The 19,317-nt window shown below is 41.7% G+C and overlaps 1 protein-coding gene across 3 annotated transcripts in view; it reads left to right on the top strand.

Moving 5' to 3' along the window:
• The first annotated feature begins 6,292 nt into the window (after positions 1-6,292).
• The window catches only part of LOC124255542 (SH3 domain-binding protein 2-like), a 36,738-nt gene continuing 23,713 nt past the window's right edge, over positions 6,293-19,317 (top strand). For 2 of the 3 annotated variants that reach the window (XM_046689478.1, XM_046689476.1), the window contains exon 1: positions 6,293-6,641. The gene's annotated coding sequence lies outside the window, so the exon portion shown is untranslated. Of the gene's footprint in view, positions 6,642-14,552; positions 14,643-19,317 lie in introns of those variants that run through there. The other variant, XM_046689477.1, reaches the window with a different exon arrangement.

Genomic DNA, 19,317 nt, shown 5'->3' with positions numbered 1-19,317 from the left:
GGGCGTGGGACGGAGGTGACACAAGACATTGTTGTCCAAGAGCTTCATGTCACAGGTCCGCAGAGACAAACGTGTAAAACTCCCCACGTGGTATCAGATTATTAATGACCAACAACACGACAATTCCACCCACACGACTCCACGACCCATGAACACTTCATCGTTTCAGTGAGTGAGTGAGTTAGCCTAATGGTTATACCGTCCGCTCTTCAAGCCGAAGCCTCGTGTTCTATTCCCCACACGGGTACAATGTGTGGAGCCCATTTCTGGTGTATTGCTGGGATATTGCTTAAAGCGGCGTAAAACCATACTCACTCACTCACTCACTCTCTCATCGTTTCAGCTGTCGTGCAGACAAGCACACTCACTGTTGTATCTGTTATATTTTACGTCCGTTGCTTCGTGTAGTACCCAGCTTCGTGTAGTTTTGTCCTATAGTCCGTTTGGCTCAAAAGCGGACCGATGAACTGCAATCTAACTCGAAAACTAATAAACGCATAGAACTCAATGAAACGCTGATCATAATCAAAATATCAGACCACTGTGAGTTTTATTGCAGAATTTATGTCCTAAAAATAAAAAAGTTGTTTAAGAAACTGATTAATAATTATGTATCCAGTGACATGAATTGGTCTCAAAATGGGGCGGTGGGGTAGCCTAGTGGTTAAAGCGTTGGCTCATCACGCCGAAGACCCGGGTTCGAATCCCCACATGGGCACATTGTGTGAAGCCCATTTCTGGTGTCCCCCGCCGTGATATTGCTGGAATATTGCTCAAAGCGGCGTAAAACCATACTCACTCACTCAATCACTCACTGGTCTCAAAATTCGGGACTGGTTATTGTACTAAGTTGCGCAATAGGATGGCACCCAGTCAGCAGGAAACGAGACTGTTGTGTAATCAATGTTTCGACTTGAAAATAAATATGTGTGACTCTGTTTTACCGTTTGTACTGTGGCATTGGTTTATCAAAAGTATCACATATACAGTGTTTAGCCAGGACTATACATACGAGCCATACTGTATTATGGTGTCAGCTGAATCATTGACAAATGGCATTATATCCAGTTTGACATTATAACCAGGGTATTATAAGAACAGGAAATCAATTCTGGCAAAAACATGACATTATATCAAGGGGCAGGGTGGCAATATAAGCAGGGTGGCATTATAAGCAGGGTGGCATTATAAGCAGGGTGGCATTATAAGCAGGGCGGCATTATATCCAGGGTGGCATTATATCCAGGGTGGCATTATCAGCAGGGTGACATTATATCCAGGGTGGCATTATATCCAGGGCGGCATGGTAAGTAGGGTGGCATTATAAGCAGGGCGGCATTATAAGCAGGGTGGCATTATAAGCAGGGTGACATTATATCCAGGGTGGCATTAAAAGCAGGGCGGCATTATATCCAGGCTGGCATTATAAGCAGGGTGGTATTATATCCATGGAGACATTATATCCAGGGTGACATTATAAGTAGGGTGGACATAATATCCAGGGTGACATTATATCCAGGGTGGCAGGGTGGCATTTATAAGGGCGGCATTATATCCAGGGTGGCATTATATCCAGGGCGGCATTATATCCAGGGTGGCATTATATCCAGGGTGGCATTATATCCAGGGTGGCATTATATCCAGGGTGGCATTATATCCAGGGTGGCATTATAACCAGGGTGGCATTATATTCAGGGTGGCATTATATTCAGGGTGGCATTATAAGCAGGGTGACATTATAAGCAGGGTGGCATTATATCCAGGGTGGCATTATAAGCAGGGGGGCATTATAACCAGGTTGGCATTATATCCAGGGTGGCATTATAAGCAGGTTGGCATTATATCCAGGGTGGCATTATAAGCAGGGTGACATTATATCCAGGGTGACATTATAAGCAGGGTGACATTGTATCCAGGGTGGCATTATAAGCAGGGTGGCATTATAACAAGGGCGGCATTATATCCAGGGTGGTATTATATTCAGGGTGGCATTTGAGCAGGGTGACATATAAGCAACAGGGTAACATTATAAGCAGGGTGGCATTATATCCATGGCGGCATTATAAGTAGGGTGGCATTATATCCAGGGTGGCATTATAAGCAGGGTGACATTATATCCAGGGTGGCATTATAAGCAGGGTGGCATTATATCCAGGGTGGCATTATATCCAGGGTGGTATTATATTCAGGGTGGCATTATAAGCAGGGTGACATTATAAGCAGGGTGGCATTATATCCAGGGTGGCATTATAACCAGGGAGGCATTATAACCAGGTTGGCATTATATCCAGGGTGGCATTATAAGCAGGGTGACATTATAAGCAGGGTGGCATTATATCCAGGGTGGCATTATATCCAGGGTGGCATTATATCCATGGCGGCATTATATCCAGGGCGGCATTATATCCAGGGTGGCATTATATCCAGGGTGGCATTATATCCAGAGCAGGGTGGCATTATATCCAGGGCGGCATGGTAAGCAGGGTGGCATTATATCCAGGGTGGCATTATAAGCAGGGCGGCATTATATCCAGGGTGGCATTATATCCAGGGCGGCATGTAATCTATGGTGGCATTATCAGCAGGGTGGCATTATATCCAGGGTGACATTATAAGCAGGGTGGCATTATATCCAGGGCGGCATTATATCCAGGGCGGCATTATATCCAGGGCGGCATTATATCCAGGGTGGCATTATATCCAGGGTGGCATTATAAGCAGGGTGGCATTATATCCAGGGCGGTGCAGGGTGGCATTATAAGCAGGGTGGCATTATATCCAGGGGGCATGGCATTATAAGCAGGGTGGCATTATATCCAGGGCGGCATTATATCCAGGGTGGCATTATATCCAGGGCGGCATTATATCCAGGGTGGCATTATATCCAGGGCGGCATTATATCCAGGGTGGCATTATATCCAGGGTGGCATTATATCCAGGGTGGCATTATATCCAGGGTGGCATTATATCCAGGGTGGCATTATATCCAGGGCGGCATTATATGGCATTATATCCAGGGTGGCATTATATCCAGGGCGGCATTATATCCAGGGCGGCATTATATCCAGGGCGGCATTATATCCAGGGTGGCATTATATCCAGGGTGGCATTATATCCAGGGCGGCATTATATCCATGGTGGCATTATATCCAGGGCGGCATTATATCCAGGGTGGCATTATATCCAGGGTGGCATTATATCCAGGGTGGCATTATATCCATGGTGGCATTATATCCAGGGTGACATTATATCCATGGCGGCATTATATCCAGGGTGGCATTATATCCAGGGTGGCATTATATCCAGGGTGGCATTATATCCAGGGTGACATTATATCCAGGGTGGCATTATATCCATGGTGGCATTATATCCAGGGCGGCATTATATCCAGGGTGGCATTATATCCATGGTGGCATTATATCCAGGGTGGCATTATATCCAGGGTGACATTATAAGCAGGGTGGCATTATATCCAGGGCGGCATGGTAAGTAGGGTGGCATTATAAGCAGGGTGGCATGGTAAGTAGGGTGGCATTATAAGCAGGGCGGCATTATAAACATGGCGGCATTATATCCATGGTGGCATTATATCCAGGGTGGCATTATATACAGGGTGGCATTATAGCAGGGCGGCATTATATCCAGGGTGACATTATATCCAGGGTGGCATTATATCCAGGGTGGCATTATAAACAGGGTGGCATTAGCAGGGTGGCATTATATCCAGGGTGGCATTATATCCAGGGTGGCATTATAAGCAGGGTGATATTATAAGCAGGATGGCATTATATCCAGGGCGGCATTAATATAAGCAGGGGGGGCATTATATGTAGGGGGCATTATATCCAGGGTGATATTATAACTAGGGTGGCATTATAAGCAGGGTGATATTATAAGCAGGGCGGCATTATATCCAGGGTGGCATTATAAGCAGGGTGGCATTATAAGCAGGGTGACACTATAAGCAGGTTGGTATTATATCCATTGCGGCATTATATCAGGGCAGTGGCATTATATCCAGGGTGCAATGTACGTACCCTTGATACCCGAAATGATACAGGACTTTCTAAGGCATGGAAACTTTTGTTTCACTGACCAAAACCTTTATTTTCAAAGTAGACTTTGAATTTTGGAATGCATACATGTACATTTCTGACGGCCCTTGTTTAGCAGCCGTGACGATGGTGCTTGGGTACACAAATACGAACTGTGTTGTTGGTTCACAGTGGAAATCCATTTATTTTCTACTGTGTTGGTTTCAAAAGTAGTGTGTGTAGTAACAGCTCCTGTTCTTGTAACGGTTATAATACTGGCAGTATATAGTAGTAGTAATAGTAATAGTAGTAGTAGTAGCAGTGGTAGTAGTAGTAGTAGTGGTAGTAGTAGTAAGTAGTGGCAGTAGTAGTGGTAGTGGCAGTAATTAGTAATAGTAGTAGTAGTAGCAGTGGCGGCAGTAGTAAGTGGGCGGCATGGTAAGTAGGGTGGCATTATAAGCAGGGCGGCATGGTAAGAAGGGTGGCATTATAAGCAGGGCGGCATTATAAGCATGGCGGCATTATATCCATGGTGGCATTATATCCAGGGTGGCATTATATCCAGGGTGGCATTATATCCAGGGTGGCATTATATCCATGGTGACATTATATCCAGGGCTGCATTATATCCAGGGTGACATTATATCCAGGGTGGCATTATAAGCAGGGTGGCATTATATCCATGGTGGCATTATATCCAGGGCGGCATTATATCCAGGGTGGCATTATATCCAGGGTGGCATTATATCCAGGGTGATATTATAAGCAGGGTGGCATTATATCCAGAGCGGCATGGTAAGTAGGGTGGCATTATAAGCAGGGCGGCATGGTAAGAAGGGTGGCATTATAAGCAGGGCGGCATTATAAGCATGGCGGCATTATATCCAGGGCTGCATTATATCAGGGCGGCATTATATCCAGGGTGGCATTATATCAGGGGCGGCATTATATCCAGGGTGCATTGTACGTACTTATGATACCAGAAATGATGCAGGACTTTCTAAGGCATGGAAACTTTTGTTTCACTGACCAAAACCTTTATTTTCAAAGTAGACTTTGAATTTTTTGGAATGCATACATGTACATTTCTGACGGCCCTTGTTTAGCAGCCGTGACGATGGTGCTTGGGTACACAAATACGAACTGTGTTGTTGGTTCACAGTGGAAATCCATTTATTTTCTACTGTGTTGAGGTTTCCAAAAGTAGTGTGTGTAGTAACAGCTCCTGTTCTTGTAACGGTTATAATACTGGCGGGGTATATAGTAGTAGTAATAGTAGTAGTAGTAGTAGCAGTGGTAGTGTAGTAGTAGTGGTGGTATGATGGTAGTGAGTAGGTGGTAGTGGTGGTGGTAGTAGTGTAGTAGTAGTGGTGTTAGTAGCAGTAGTAGTAGTAACAGTAGTAGTAGCGGTGGTGCGGTAGTAGCAGTAGTAGTGGTAGTAGTATGGTGGTAGTAATAGTAGTAGTAGAAGTAGTAAGTAGTAGCAGTGGTGGTAGTAGCAGCAGCAGTAGCAGTAGCAGTAGTAGTAGCTGTAGCAGTAGTAGTAGTAGTAGTAGTAGTAGTAGTAGTAGTGACTGACACGCTGACCACGTAATGATAATCCACAAACGAGTCAGCGTGTCAACGAAACAATTACACCGTTATCATTGGTATGTGGTACTAGTTGATAGTGCAGTGAAAAGAGATACGTTTTAAGATGTGATTTGAACGCAGGAAAAGATGGTGACAGTTTTTAGGCGAGGGGCAGTTCATTCCACACTGAAAGAGCGCTTTCCATAAGAGGCCAGTCTATAAGAAGGAGTTTTCAATAAGAATTTGCTTTCAGATCGCAGTTGTCTGGGTGGTTTGTAGGGGGTTTGCACTTCTTCTCCGGATGGGAAAGACTGTATTACGCACAATATTTAATATTATGATATCGCAATATTCAAAAAAATAAATTCGAATCAGGTTTTGCGACGCATTTAGAAATGTTCCAACGCTTTCACGAAGAGAATCACCAAGAATAGGTTTCACACATCGTACCTATGTTATAAATCGAAGGACCATCGGCGAGAAAACGCTTACACTACTGCGTTCCGTCACGCCCCTACCCCGATATGTAATTAAATAAAGTTAGAGAACTAAATAGGCCGGCATTTAGTGCCAGAAATATATTTATCCTAAATATAAACATACACCTTCAAAGTCAGTATGGAGCAGAGGCAATTCTAGACTTTAGTTGAGCTCTATTTAATTGAACCTTTACGGTCTGGGAGACAGACAAAGACTACTGAAACGCAGCAACGAGATATGATCGATGAACAACTAGGCGTTGTTATGCTGTTATAATTATGTCGAGGTTATCTAATTGGTTTGATCATCACTGCCAAATTATGGTGACCGTCAAATAATGCTTTTACTACCTTGCTGGTACTAGCTGATCAGTGATACAATGTATAGCGCACTGACGTCGAGGTGTGTATCGATGTCAACTCACAACCAGGAAGTAGAATAGTGACACGGTAAAACCGACTGTAGGTAACAAGCTGCTTGTGACTACTGTTTGTTAAAACAGTCGAATCATCGTTAGAACACGAGGGAACAAACTAACTATCAACCATCAAAAAGGTAAGGAATCCTTTGTATACCTGACCTCTGACGGAAACATAGCCTTGCATAAAATAAAATACGTGTGTTTAGTCACGAGCTTCTATGTAGGTCATATGAAACCGACGAGGCCCCTACTCCAGATATAGGTATGGCTGTATAAATGCAACACTTCCAGTGTCAGGTAACGAACATACCCGTATATTCTATACCCCAGGGGTATGACATTAGATGGAAAATTAGTGTTATCACAATATTTGAAATTTTCAGCGTTAAGCAGAGATAAGGAGGAATCAAGCATATCGCCCTGTCGCATACCTAGCGCGCATAGAAGTGTGTCTTTTCGCGTTTGCATTAGCATTACTGCTCCGCTGAAATACAGGCAATCGCGAGGGTTTGGGTGAATGAATATGTAGGGTCAGCTAACGTGTATGTGTGTACTGCCAAGAGACAATTAAGTACCGGGATTTCCCGTATTTTAGCTCACTCATAATTACGCCCATGGGCTTAATAAAGGGATATTTTCCCGTTATTAAGCCCATCGCCTAAAATACGATTACTGATGTTATTGTTTAGAGTCACGTCCTATTGCAACAGCGCATGGCACATGGCATATATAGTATGACCAGAAATTATTGAGAATTTTAGGAATATGTTTAATTGGATTTCTAGTATAAACAACTTTGACCAGCTATCAAGTGCTTGGTTTCATTCAAGAGAGACAACTCCGTTAATCATTTTTCATTAGTTTGTGAAGAGTTATCCCCTTTATTTACTTGCTAGCAGACGACATTTTCAGTGATCCTCAGTATGGATGATTTGGAGAAGAGGAAGTTGATTTTAGAGTATTATAACAAGGACATCAGATCAGCTAAAGTGATTTCAAGTAGAACAGGCATCCCTTTGTCCACTGTTTATCGTGTTTTGAAAAACATTGCAAATGGATACAGCATTGAGCACCAGGGAGGCGCAGGTAGGCCCAGAAAATTGACTGTCAGTGACAGGAGGCGGCTTGGTATTCTTGTTTCTAAAAACAAACGAAGGAGTTTAGAAAACTTAAGGCTGAATATAATTGATAGAGGAACTGTGGCTGTCTGTAAGGAGACAATTAGAACTGAGCTGCAATGAATGGGTTGGCAGAAAAGTCGAGGAATTCCATCACCGATCATGAAACCTGAACAGAAGGAGCGAAGGTTGAACTAGTGCTTACAGCATAGAAATTGTAACTGGGACAATGTGATTTTCTCAGATGAAAGTTCTGTGTGGCTGTTTCCTAATACACTGAAATTCTGGACCAAACAAACTGAAAAACCATTGTATCAGCGCCCAAAGTACAGTCCGAAATTTAACGTGTGGGGTGGCATATCTGTGTTAGGGGCAACGCCCCTCTGTGTGTTTGAAGTGAATATGAACAGTGAGCGGTACACGGATATTCTCGAGGGACATTTACTTCCATCTGCTCACGTGTTCTGTGGAAATTTTGGATTTTTCAGCAGGACAACGACCCAAAACATCGTTCAAAGCATTCACAGGCCTGGTTTCGGACCCAAAATATGACATTATTAGATTGGCCAAGCTATACCCCTGACCTAAATCCAATAGAAAATGTTTGGGGACTTATGCAGGAAAGTGTCAATAAGAAAAATCTGACAAATATTGCTGAAATGAAAGAAGAGGTGGTCCGATATTGGGACAGCATGGACCACAACTTACTAACTTCTTTGATCAGTAGTATGCCCCGCCGCATTGAAGCCTGCATTGCTGCCCATGGTGACTTGACAAAATACTAACTGTTCACCTGTCTTTGAATCTGGAGTTATGTTCTGCTAATATTCACATTTAATACGTGAGTAATGAGTGAATTTATTTTTTAAATTACAATCTTTAAATTCTCAATAATTTCTGGTTGTACTGTATAACGTTTGTAGTGCCCGTTAGTTACTGAGTTTTCATGTTTACATGGAGTCCCAAGAGAAGCCATTCAGGTACTCTATACCCATATAGACAACCTCAATCTATATGACTCACACGCAGTCGCAATAAAATATGATGATAACATAGGACACGTTCGCTAAGAACAGTAAAGTATGTAAATATAAAAGAGGGGGTGTCATTCAAGTTCAGGTCTAAGACAATTCTTGGATGATTGTCTAAAGTTCAGGTTTCTGCATTATTCCGGTTATATTAAAGTTCATTCCATTTTATCGTGTCTTAGAATCATTTTCTTCAGTTACAAGCATTTCCCGAATTTAAGCCCCGGGCTTAATTATTTAAAAAAATTTTTATTTGTGAACGAGAAGGGTCATTTTCCGTTATTAAGCCCATGGCTTAAATACGGGAAATCCCTGTACGTGAGTGGAGGAAGCAATAAAGATAGTTCGGTGTTTTTAGACAAAAAGAGTTGTACTTGCTCCAGAGTTGTACTTGCTCCAGAGTTGTACTTGGGCCATAAGGCTAACAAGAGAAGTCGACTTGGAGGACTTTAGTAAACATGTCTTAATGCTGAAGATTTTGAGTCATACTTTCTCATGTATTTAGTTGTATTCATTCTGGCCACCTTGCATATCAAACAGCTTTTATCGCACCATAGATGTTCTTGTTAGTGAACATTACTCACCTGGTTGTAAGTAGACTCGTGGGTTGTACTGTACATTATCTTGTTGGTTCTGTGTGGGTGATACTGTAGACTACAGTCTGTTACAGACTGTTGTGCAAGTTGTATTGCAGATTGCAGGTTGTGTGAAATGTATTGCGTGTTGTGTTACAGAGATATGTTGTAGGCTGGATTGCGGGTTGTGTTGTACGCTGTGATGTAGGTTGTGTTGTGTTTAATACACGTTGTACTCGGGGTTGTATTGCGGGTTGGGTTGCAGGTTTTATTGAAGGTTGTGTGATTAGTTATGGAGGTTGTTGGTCGATTGGAGATTGCAATGCAGGTTGTATTGGAGATGCATTTTACGCTGTATTGGAGATTGATTTGCAGGCTGTACTGGAGATGCATTTTACGTTGTATTGGAGATTGTATTGCAGGTTGTATTGGCTATTTATTTTACGTTCTATCGGAGATTGTATTGCAGGTTCTATTGGAGATTGTATGGGGATTTATTTTACGTTCTATTGGAAATTGTGTTGCAGGTTGTATTGGAGATTTATTGTACGCTGTATTGGAAATTGTATTGGAGATTTATTTACGTTGTATTGGAAAATGTACTGCAGGCTGTGTTGCAGGCTGTGTTGTAGGTTGTAGTGCAAGTCGTGCTGTAGGTTGTATTGCAGGACACGTTGTAGGTTGTGTCGTAGGTTTTATAGTAGGCTGTATCGTAGGTTGGTTGTAGGCTGCATTGCAGATATGTAGGTTTTCTTGTCGGTTATTTCGTCGTTTGTGTTTAACTTCTTTGAGTGGCATTTTAGAGGTTGGGAAGTACAATATAGAACAAACTTTATGGATAACAAGAAGTTGTTATCCATAAAGTTTGTTCTATATTGTTTGTGTTTAAGGTTGTATTGCGGGTTGTATTGTAGATTGTATTACAAGTCAAATCACAGATTATAATTCTGATTTGATTTTAGTTTCAGCATAGTGTTGAACCTCTGCTCCTTGTGTCATTTGTGGTTAAATGTCCACATTTTGATGACAAAACATACAAACTGATAACAGTTTACAAGTCATCAACACTACTTCACTGAAAAGAATACATGGAGACTCGTTCGCAATATTCACTGTGTATTTAAACCCTACCTTTGATGGTCAAACTGTGTATAGTATAAATAGTAATACAGAGCATTATATCAATACAACACCAATGGCCTCAGCTGTATGGAGGAACCTTCCTTCTTCCTCTATACACACAGTTGGCACAATACCCTCTTTGAACCGCAACTCTCGAACATACTATCGCTTAGGGTATATCATTCACCCGGCTCTCACTATTTAAAAAATATTGAATACCCATGTTTTTTATATCATCAGTATATTGTGCTGTACTTATTTGGTAGATAAGGGCTTCCTATCCTCTTCACATCTCTTTTAACGTTTGTTGACAGTGTCATTTGAGGTGTTGACGTGTATGGGATAATTTGCTTATAGTGTTGTGTTCGTGGACTTAGGACGGACAGGGTGGTCCCAGTCGTTAAAGGTACCACTGCGGTCAATGCCAAGTTGCGGGCCTTTAAGGTACCAGAATCCTACGCTCATGCTTCGAGTGTGTGAGTTTAGTTTAGCTGATTTTATAAATAGTGCAATATCACGGCGGGGAACACCAGAAATGGGCTTCACACCTTGTAGTCATGTGGGGATTTGAACCCGGGTCTTCGGCGTGAGGAACGAACGCTTTAACCACTAGGCTACCCCACCGCGCCCTCATGCTTTGAATACCAGAAAGCAGAAATGGCGTAATACTATATTAATCTTGTCAAGGCATCTTTAAATCAAACCCACTCACCGTTTTATAATATTGTACACTTCTGCCACGAATTAATAGTAAGTTCACGACGTTTTAAGCATACTTGTTCCAAGCTTATGACAGAAGATATTTAGGATTAAGGATGTGCTGTCGTACCAAGATAGGAATCGACCAGGTGTGATGAACGAGGCTAAGCTATGCCACCCCAAACTTGGGTAGGTAGTGGGGGAGTTTGTCTTGTCAGTCCTGCTAGGACAATACACAAGTGACACTAAGCATGTGCCTCAGACATTTTTTTCTGAGAACGGGCGTACGACCAGGTCCTCGACGTAAAAGAAGCTTTAACCACTGGGCTACCTGGGCGTTTCATAAATCACATATAAGCTTATAAGAGCCAGCTGTAGAGACAATAGCTTATAAAGGCTGTTTGCAGTCATCGAAACACAACTGACTGACTGACTGAGTTTTGTTTTACGCCGCTTTTAGCAATATTCCAGCAACATCACGGCGGGGGACACCAGAAATGGGCTTCACACATTTTACCCATGTGGGGATTCGAACCCGGGTCTTCGGTGTGACGAGCCAACGCTTTAACCATTAGGCTACCCCACCGCCCCTCGAAACACAAAACCCATCATGCAATCAGTATAATATATCTTTTTTAAAACGACAACGGATTCATCGAAAACCTCGGCTTTCAAGTGAGTATAGCTTTATGACCCATTTCACCAATACTTGGAGCGGTGGGGTAGCCTAATGGTTAAAGCGTTGGCTCGCCACGCCGAAGACCCGGGTTCGAATCCCCACATGGGCACAATGTGTGAAGCCCTTTTCTGGTGTCCCCCCGCAGTGATATTGCTGGAATATTGCTAAAAGCGGCGTAAAACCAAACTCAGTCAGTCAGTCAGTTAGCAATACTTCAAAAGGAATACCTGAAATGGCCTTTTTGTATTGCAACCATATGGGAAATCGAACCTAGGACCTGTGTGTGATGGGCAAACGCTGTATCCACTAGACTAGCGCACTGCCCTCTTGGTTTAGAACCAAATCATATGAGGAGGCGATATACGCTTTTCAAAGTTATGGAATATATGCTTTTGCTCTTCCGGGGTTGTAAATCTACATGGTTGTCGGTGTCCGTTACATTTTGCGTATTTTGTGTTCATTTTCTGTCAAAATTAAATAAACTTACCATGCCATACTGTACTGACATGAAATGAACAGATCACTACAGAGTCACAGTCTTTGGCCAGCCACTCTGGCATAATATAATATGTTCATTTCTCCCGTATCGATAAGATCCAATTGCTTACAGCTTCTCACTGAAAAGAATAATTAACTTGAAAGTGAAATAGTCTTTACAAATAACTGAAGAACAGGATGTTTATTACTGAACATTATTTGAAGATGAAAGTGAAATAGTATATATAAACTACATTATAAACAAAGTAAATGGAGGACAGGACGTTTTTATAACAGTTCTTGTTGAATTATTTTTAAATAAGTTTGTAAATAGAAGTAAATAACTGGAGAACAGGGTGCTTTATAATAGTTATTTTCCCATGACGTTTTTCCCATGATTTATTTTACTATGACTTTTTCCCATGACTTCTTTTCCATGACTTTTTTTCCGATCACCTACTATAATAGTCCAAACATAATTTTGGCATTTCTATCCACAATACAGTATATATACCCTGGTTATAATGTCACCGTTTGTCCAGAGAAAATATGGCATTATGTCCAGGGTGGCATTATAACCAGGTAGGACAGTTAGCGGCCCTATGCAGTCAACAAGGTGATTGAGCTGATGTCTCCTGTAATGAGGCTTGAATGACTGGGAAATCCCAGCGTCTAGGGGCTGCAGGTAACTACAGGAAGTGTATTGTCACATGTGTCATCCTATCTGGGATTACAAGACTACCTAAAGCATGGATGAGTTTAGTCAATTTATTTGATCCATATCAATTACACATGCAGCCAGTGTAATTGGCATTATAACCAGGGGGAAATGACTTTTTGTTATATAAGCAACTTGTTGGGAATAATAAGATACATGTCCTGAAAAAACTGTCACGATTTCTGAATGTTGTGTCTGCCATCTTGCTGTAATTTCTATATAACTATGTGCAAAATATAACTCATGTACCACCGTTGGTGGTTTGTTTGAGTAATAAAGTGTATTGTTCCAAAAACCAATGGTATATGGCATTATATCCAGTTTGGCATTATAACCAGGGTATTATATAGACAGGAAATCCGTTCTGGCAAAGACTTGGCATTATATCCAGGGTGGCGTTATAACCAGGGGCATTATAACCAGGGTATTATATAGACAGGAAATCCGTTCTGGCAAAGACTTGGCATTATATCCAGGGTGGCGTATTTATAACAAAGGGCAGGGTGGTATAACCAGGGTATAACCAGGGTATTATATAGACAGGAAATCCGTTCTGGCAAAGACTTGGCATTATATCCAGGGTGGCGTTATAACCAGGGGCAGTATAACCAGGGTATTATATAGACAGGAAATCCGTTCTGGCAAAGACTTGGCATTATATCCAGGGTGGCGTTATAACCAGGGGCAGTATAACCAGGGTATTATATAGACAGGAAATCCGTTCTGGAACAACTTGGCATTATATCAGGGTGGCGTTATAACCAGGGGCAGTATAACCAGGGTATTATATAGACAGGAAATCCGTTCTGGCAAAGACTTGGCATTATATCCAGGGTGGCGTTATAACCAGGGGCAGTATAACCAGGGTATTATATAAACAGGAAATCCGTTCTGGCAAAGACTTGGCATTATATCCAGGGTGGCGTTATAACCAGGGGCAGTATAACCAGGGTATTATATAGACAGGATATCCGTTCTGGCAAAGACTTGGCATTATATCCAGGGTGGCGTTATAACCAGGAGCAGTTTAACCAGGGTGCACTGTACATAGTTCAACGACCATAGCCTTCTAACACAGGATACCAATATGTGACGCTGTATCACATCCATTAAGATAAGAAAAGATAATATAGTACGTTATTACCCTAGAGGGAATTTTGTGTACACCAGAGGTATATGACATGTTAAAACAGAGAGCACAATACAAACAGACATACAGACATAAACAATTATATTTAAGACATCCAAAGCAATTCCACATGTAGAATCCCGAAAAGTTAAACATAAAAGCTATGATCCGTGTTAGAATTGGTCTTCAGTAACCCATGCTTGTTGTAAGAGGCGACAAAACAGGATTGGGTGGTCAGGCTCGCTGATTTGGTTGACACATGTCATCGCATCACAGTTACATAGATCGATGCTTATGCTGTTGATCGCTGGATTATCTGGCCCAAACTTCATTATTTACAGACCGCCTCCATATAGCTGAATGCTTTATAAATATAATATAAATTGATATAAACCAACCAACGAAGAGAAAATAATTCAGAGCAGCAACCCGTGAACACTTCATCCTCAACTTCCTGATTTGTCGAGTCAGTGGTGCGTCTCTACTGTCATGTGGCATTTAACACGCTGGGCGCGCATCCATAGGAGGGAACTGATATACGGCAGCGTTAGTCATTCAGACTTTGTGAAGGCCTTTTGACATTATTTGCAGTAAGTGTGTTTTTAGTTGATTTTATATGTCATTACCCCAGCATAACAGGCAAGTGGGTGAGTGAGTGAGTTTAGTTTTACGCCGCACTCAGCATTATTCCAGCTATATGACAGGTTTGGACCAGACAATCCAGTGATCAACAGCATGAGCATCGATCTATGTAACTGTGATACGATGACATGTGTCAACCAAGTCAGCGAGCCTGACCACCCGATCCCGTTAGTCACCTCTTACAACAAGCTTTTAAGCATTGGTTACTGAAGATCAATTCTACCCCGGATCTTCACGGGTCGTAACAGGTGAATATATCTGATGCAAATATCGAAGCTCTTACTCCGACTCAACCTATTTATGTGTTTCGGCCATTGGCGGATCGGAAGGAGGGAGGGGTAGGGGGAGGAGAGAAGAACCAAAGAAGAGAGAGAGGGGGGGGGAGGAGGATGACTTAAGACCACATTGAAGATTTTATTTGCGTTTGCGGAGCCAATGGGGGCAAGGAGGTTCGAACCCCTGACCAACCCCCCAACCCCACCCCACCCTTCAAAATTCCTGGGTCTGCCCATGTTCGGCATGTTGCCCATGTTGTTTTCATATTGTGTTTGGGTGAAATATAGTGTTATATTTCTTTCGTGTGGTACTTTATATACATATAGAATTTTTTCTTGCATCTGAATTATATTTGTGCTTCAGCGTTAAGGTTGCTGTTTGAATCGTCTCCATTCTATTATCAGGTTTATCTGAACCGACATCATTCAAAAGATGATGCATAACAAATATTTTTTAAATTAGGAAATGGATCTTGTGCTCCTTGGTACCAGGCATGTAAACACATGATTTCGCAGCCATGGTACCAAGGCTAGAAACGCTGACTATGTCTTCGTGTTCATAGATAAGAATCTCCACCCAGCTGATATCGTCAGACTGGGGCTAAACTAGACTCGCGATTCTAAACACGTCGCTGGTATTGTAAATACCATTGTAGGTTATATCGTATAAGTAATACATGTCCGTAACCCGCTACGTGCGTGAACACTTCATCATCAACTTCCTGCTTCGTCGAGTCAGTGGTGCGTCTCTACTGTCATATGGCATTAACAAGCTGGGCGCTCATCCATAGCAGGTAGCTGACATACGGGCGTTAGTCATGCAGACCTTGTGAAGGCTTCTTGAGCTTATGCATGCATGAATACATAGATACATACAAACATACATGCACGCACGCACGCACACATACACACACGCACGCACGCACGCACGCACGCACGCACGCACGCACGCACGCACGCACGCACGCACACACACATACATACATACATACATACATACATACATACATAGTGTTGGGCATACATACATGCATGCATACATACATACATACATACATACATACATACATACATACACACACACACACACAACACATACATACATACATACATACATACATGCATACATACATACATACATACATACATACATACATACATACATACACACACACACACACATACATACATACATACATACATACATACATACATACATACATACATACATACATACATACATCCATACATCCATCCATCCATACAGCATCCATCCATGCATACATGCATGCATGCATGCATGCATGCATGCATGCACATGCATACATACATACAAACATATACATACATACATGCATACATACATACATACATACATACATACATACATACATACATACATACATACATACATACATACATACATACATACATACATACATACATACATACATACATACATACATACATACATACATACATACATACATACATACATACATACATACATACATACATACATACATACATACACTTACACATACATGTGATAATTACTATATTTTTAGAAATGATAACATGTTGGTTTAACTAATCACATATCATGTGACACTGAAATCAGGAACGAGAAAGCCTCAACAAGTTTATGACTGAAGTTATTTGCCGCTTTGACGCTTTACATACGTTTTATTGCACGTATAAATATGGTTGCCTTCAAGAGTAGGCAACCGCAGCTGAAATAATGTCCCTAGAATAATCTAAAAGTCTAGGTACAGTATAACCGTGGAGCATGTTCCCTGTGTCATTTCAAGGACATAAATAGTTGCACCTATTCACTCGACTATCCACGCCCAATCTGTCACGTCAGTGTAGGCGCTACACACATGTTAACAACGAGCTTTGCGTATATAGCGACGCGACTATCAGCACTCGAGAATAGTGTCAGACTGACTCAAGCTGAACGCAGCAGGTTTCAGCTGTGACATTCACACAACAGTGCAGTCGGTTACATATTTCATGAGAGTGGGGAGTTGAGTTTTACGCCGCACTCAGCAATATTCCAGCTGTATGGCGGCGGTCTGTAAATAATCGATTCTGGACCAGACAATCCAGTGATCAACAGCATTGAGCATCGATCTGCGTAATTGGGAACCGATGACATGTGTCAACCAAGTCAGCGAGCCTGACCACCCGATCCCGTTAGTCGCCTCTTACGACAAGCATGGGTTACTGAAGATCAATATTCTAACCCGGACCTTCACGGGTTATTTCACTAGAGGTTTGGAAAAAAATGTAATTATGCTGGCAATACGTTAAGGCAATCACCTCTGAGAGCGTTGTCTAGTTGTAGGACAGTTTGTTTGCTGCTATATTCCAGCTATATCACGTCGTGAATACATGACACGTTTTATGGATAATAACTTCTTTTTTATTCTTTACACGACGTTTCAGAGCTAATTCTTGCTCCTTCATCAGGTGAATATCACGTCGGTCTGTAGATAATCGAGTCGATAATCGGACCAGACAATCCAATGATCAACAGGATGAGCATCGATCTACGCAATTGGGATGACATGTGTCAACCAAGTCAGCGTGTCTGGCCCCCGATCCCGCTAGTTGCCTGTTACGACGTAAATTGTAATAAAAACGCAAATTGTAATACTTGCAGCAAATTGTAATAAACTTGACGTAAATTGTAATGTAACACCGCCTCTTACGAAAAGCGGTGGGGTACATTCACGCCGAAGACCCGGGTTCGAATCCCCACATGGGTACATTGTGTGAAGCTCATTTCTGGTGTCACCCGCCGTGATATTGCTGGAATATTGCTAAAAGCGGCATAAAACCAAACTCACTCACTCACTCTTACGAAAAGCATGGGTTGCTGAAGACCAATTCTAATCAGGATCTTCACGTGTCTTGAAGAATAGAGAAAGGGAAGGGCGAATTAAATCGAAATATCTCAGTTGGTGATGGCTAATAACAGTGAAGACCGAGTCTTAGGCATTATCCATGGCGTGAAAGGATGGAGGCAGCCAAAGTGTATTTAAGGTGCTTGAACTAATCCCAGACGTAGCTATGTACAATGTACACTGAAGGTTTACACCGACCGTATAAACAAACATCCGTTATCAGTTCAGTTATATAGTTATGTCATGACCTCCTCGCTATACCAACGTAACGGTAAAACAGTTTGCACTGTCACAAGTGATCAATATTTATACCATGTGTTTGATATACTGGGCCAGTTTCTATAGCGTCTATTGAACCAGCCGATAGGGTGGGCATACCGCTTACTGTTCTGTTATGTTTACTTTGTGTGTATATGTACCAGCCTTACAACCTTACTAGTAACACAGCACGTAGGTAGGCATTGAGAAAGGCGTGGACAGGTATTATCGGTACTGCAATGTATTCGCGACTAGGCCTAGGTCTGTGTTGTTCAAGCTGTTCACATGCCATGATGATATATTAGTTTTACTTTTTAAACACCATGTATATTTCAGTGCCAAAACCTGCTTTTATATCTTGCAAAGAAGAAAACATATTTTATACGGATAGATTTTATACTGTATTTACCTATATAATTATTTATTATTTAGTATTTATAATGTATTAATACATTAGTCTCTCATAACCCTTAAAGGGTGGCTCACTTATATGCTATATTTTATAAATATATTTATATATGTATTTTATGTGAGGTGAGACTGAAATATAATGTCTGTCTGTCTGTCTGTCTGTCTGTCTGTCTGTCTGTCCGTCCGTCCGTCTGTCTGTCTGCCATTGCTGTTGACTTTGTCCCTGCAGCGTATAAGATAGGACTCCATAATTTACAGACCGCTGTCATATAGCTGGAATATAGCTGAATGATGCATTAGATATAAACCAACCAACGAAGAGAAAATAATTCAGAGCAGCAACATATGTACGTCACCCGCTACGTGCGTGAACACTTCATTCTCAACTTCCTGATTTTTCGAGTCAGTGGTGCGTCTACTGTCATGTGGCATGAACTAGCTGGGCGCACTTCCATAGGAGGGAGCTGATACATACGTACGTATGCACGCACGCACGCACGCACGCACGCACGCACACACACACACACACACACACATACATACATACATACATACATACATACATACATACATACATACATACATACATACATACATACATACATACATACATACATACATACATACATACATACATACATACATACATACATACATTGCTATAAGATAGGAATTGGTGCATGATTAATAACTTTAAAGCTCAAAGTGAAATTCCTTGAAATCCGGATTAACGCTTGTCCAGTTAAACTTTTAAACGACGGTAATGT

The sequence above is a fragment of the Haliotis rubra genome, unplaced genomic scaffold (assembly GCF_003918875.1).
Source record: "Haliotis rubra isolate DU_JTF1 unplaced genomic scaffold, ASM391887v1 Scf602, whole genome shotgun sequence".
Taxonomy (NCBI): domain Eukaryota; kingdom Metazoa; phylum Mollusca; class Gastropoda; order Lepetellida; family Haliotidae; genus Haliotis; species Haliotis rubra.
Note: the sequence above shows the minus strand (reverse complement) of the source record. Positions and strands in the feature narration are given on the sequence as shown.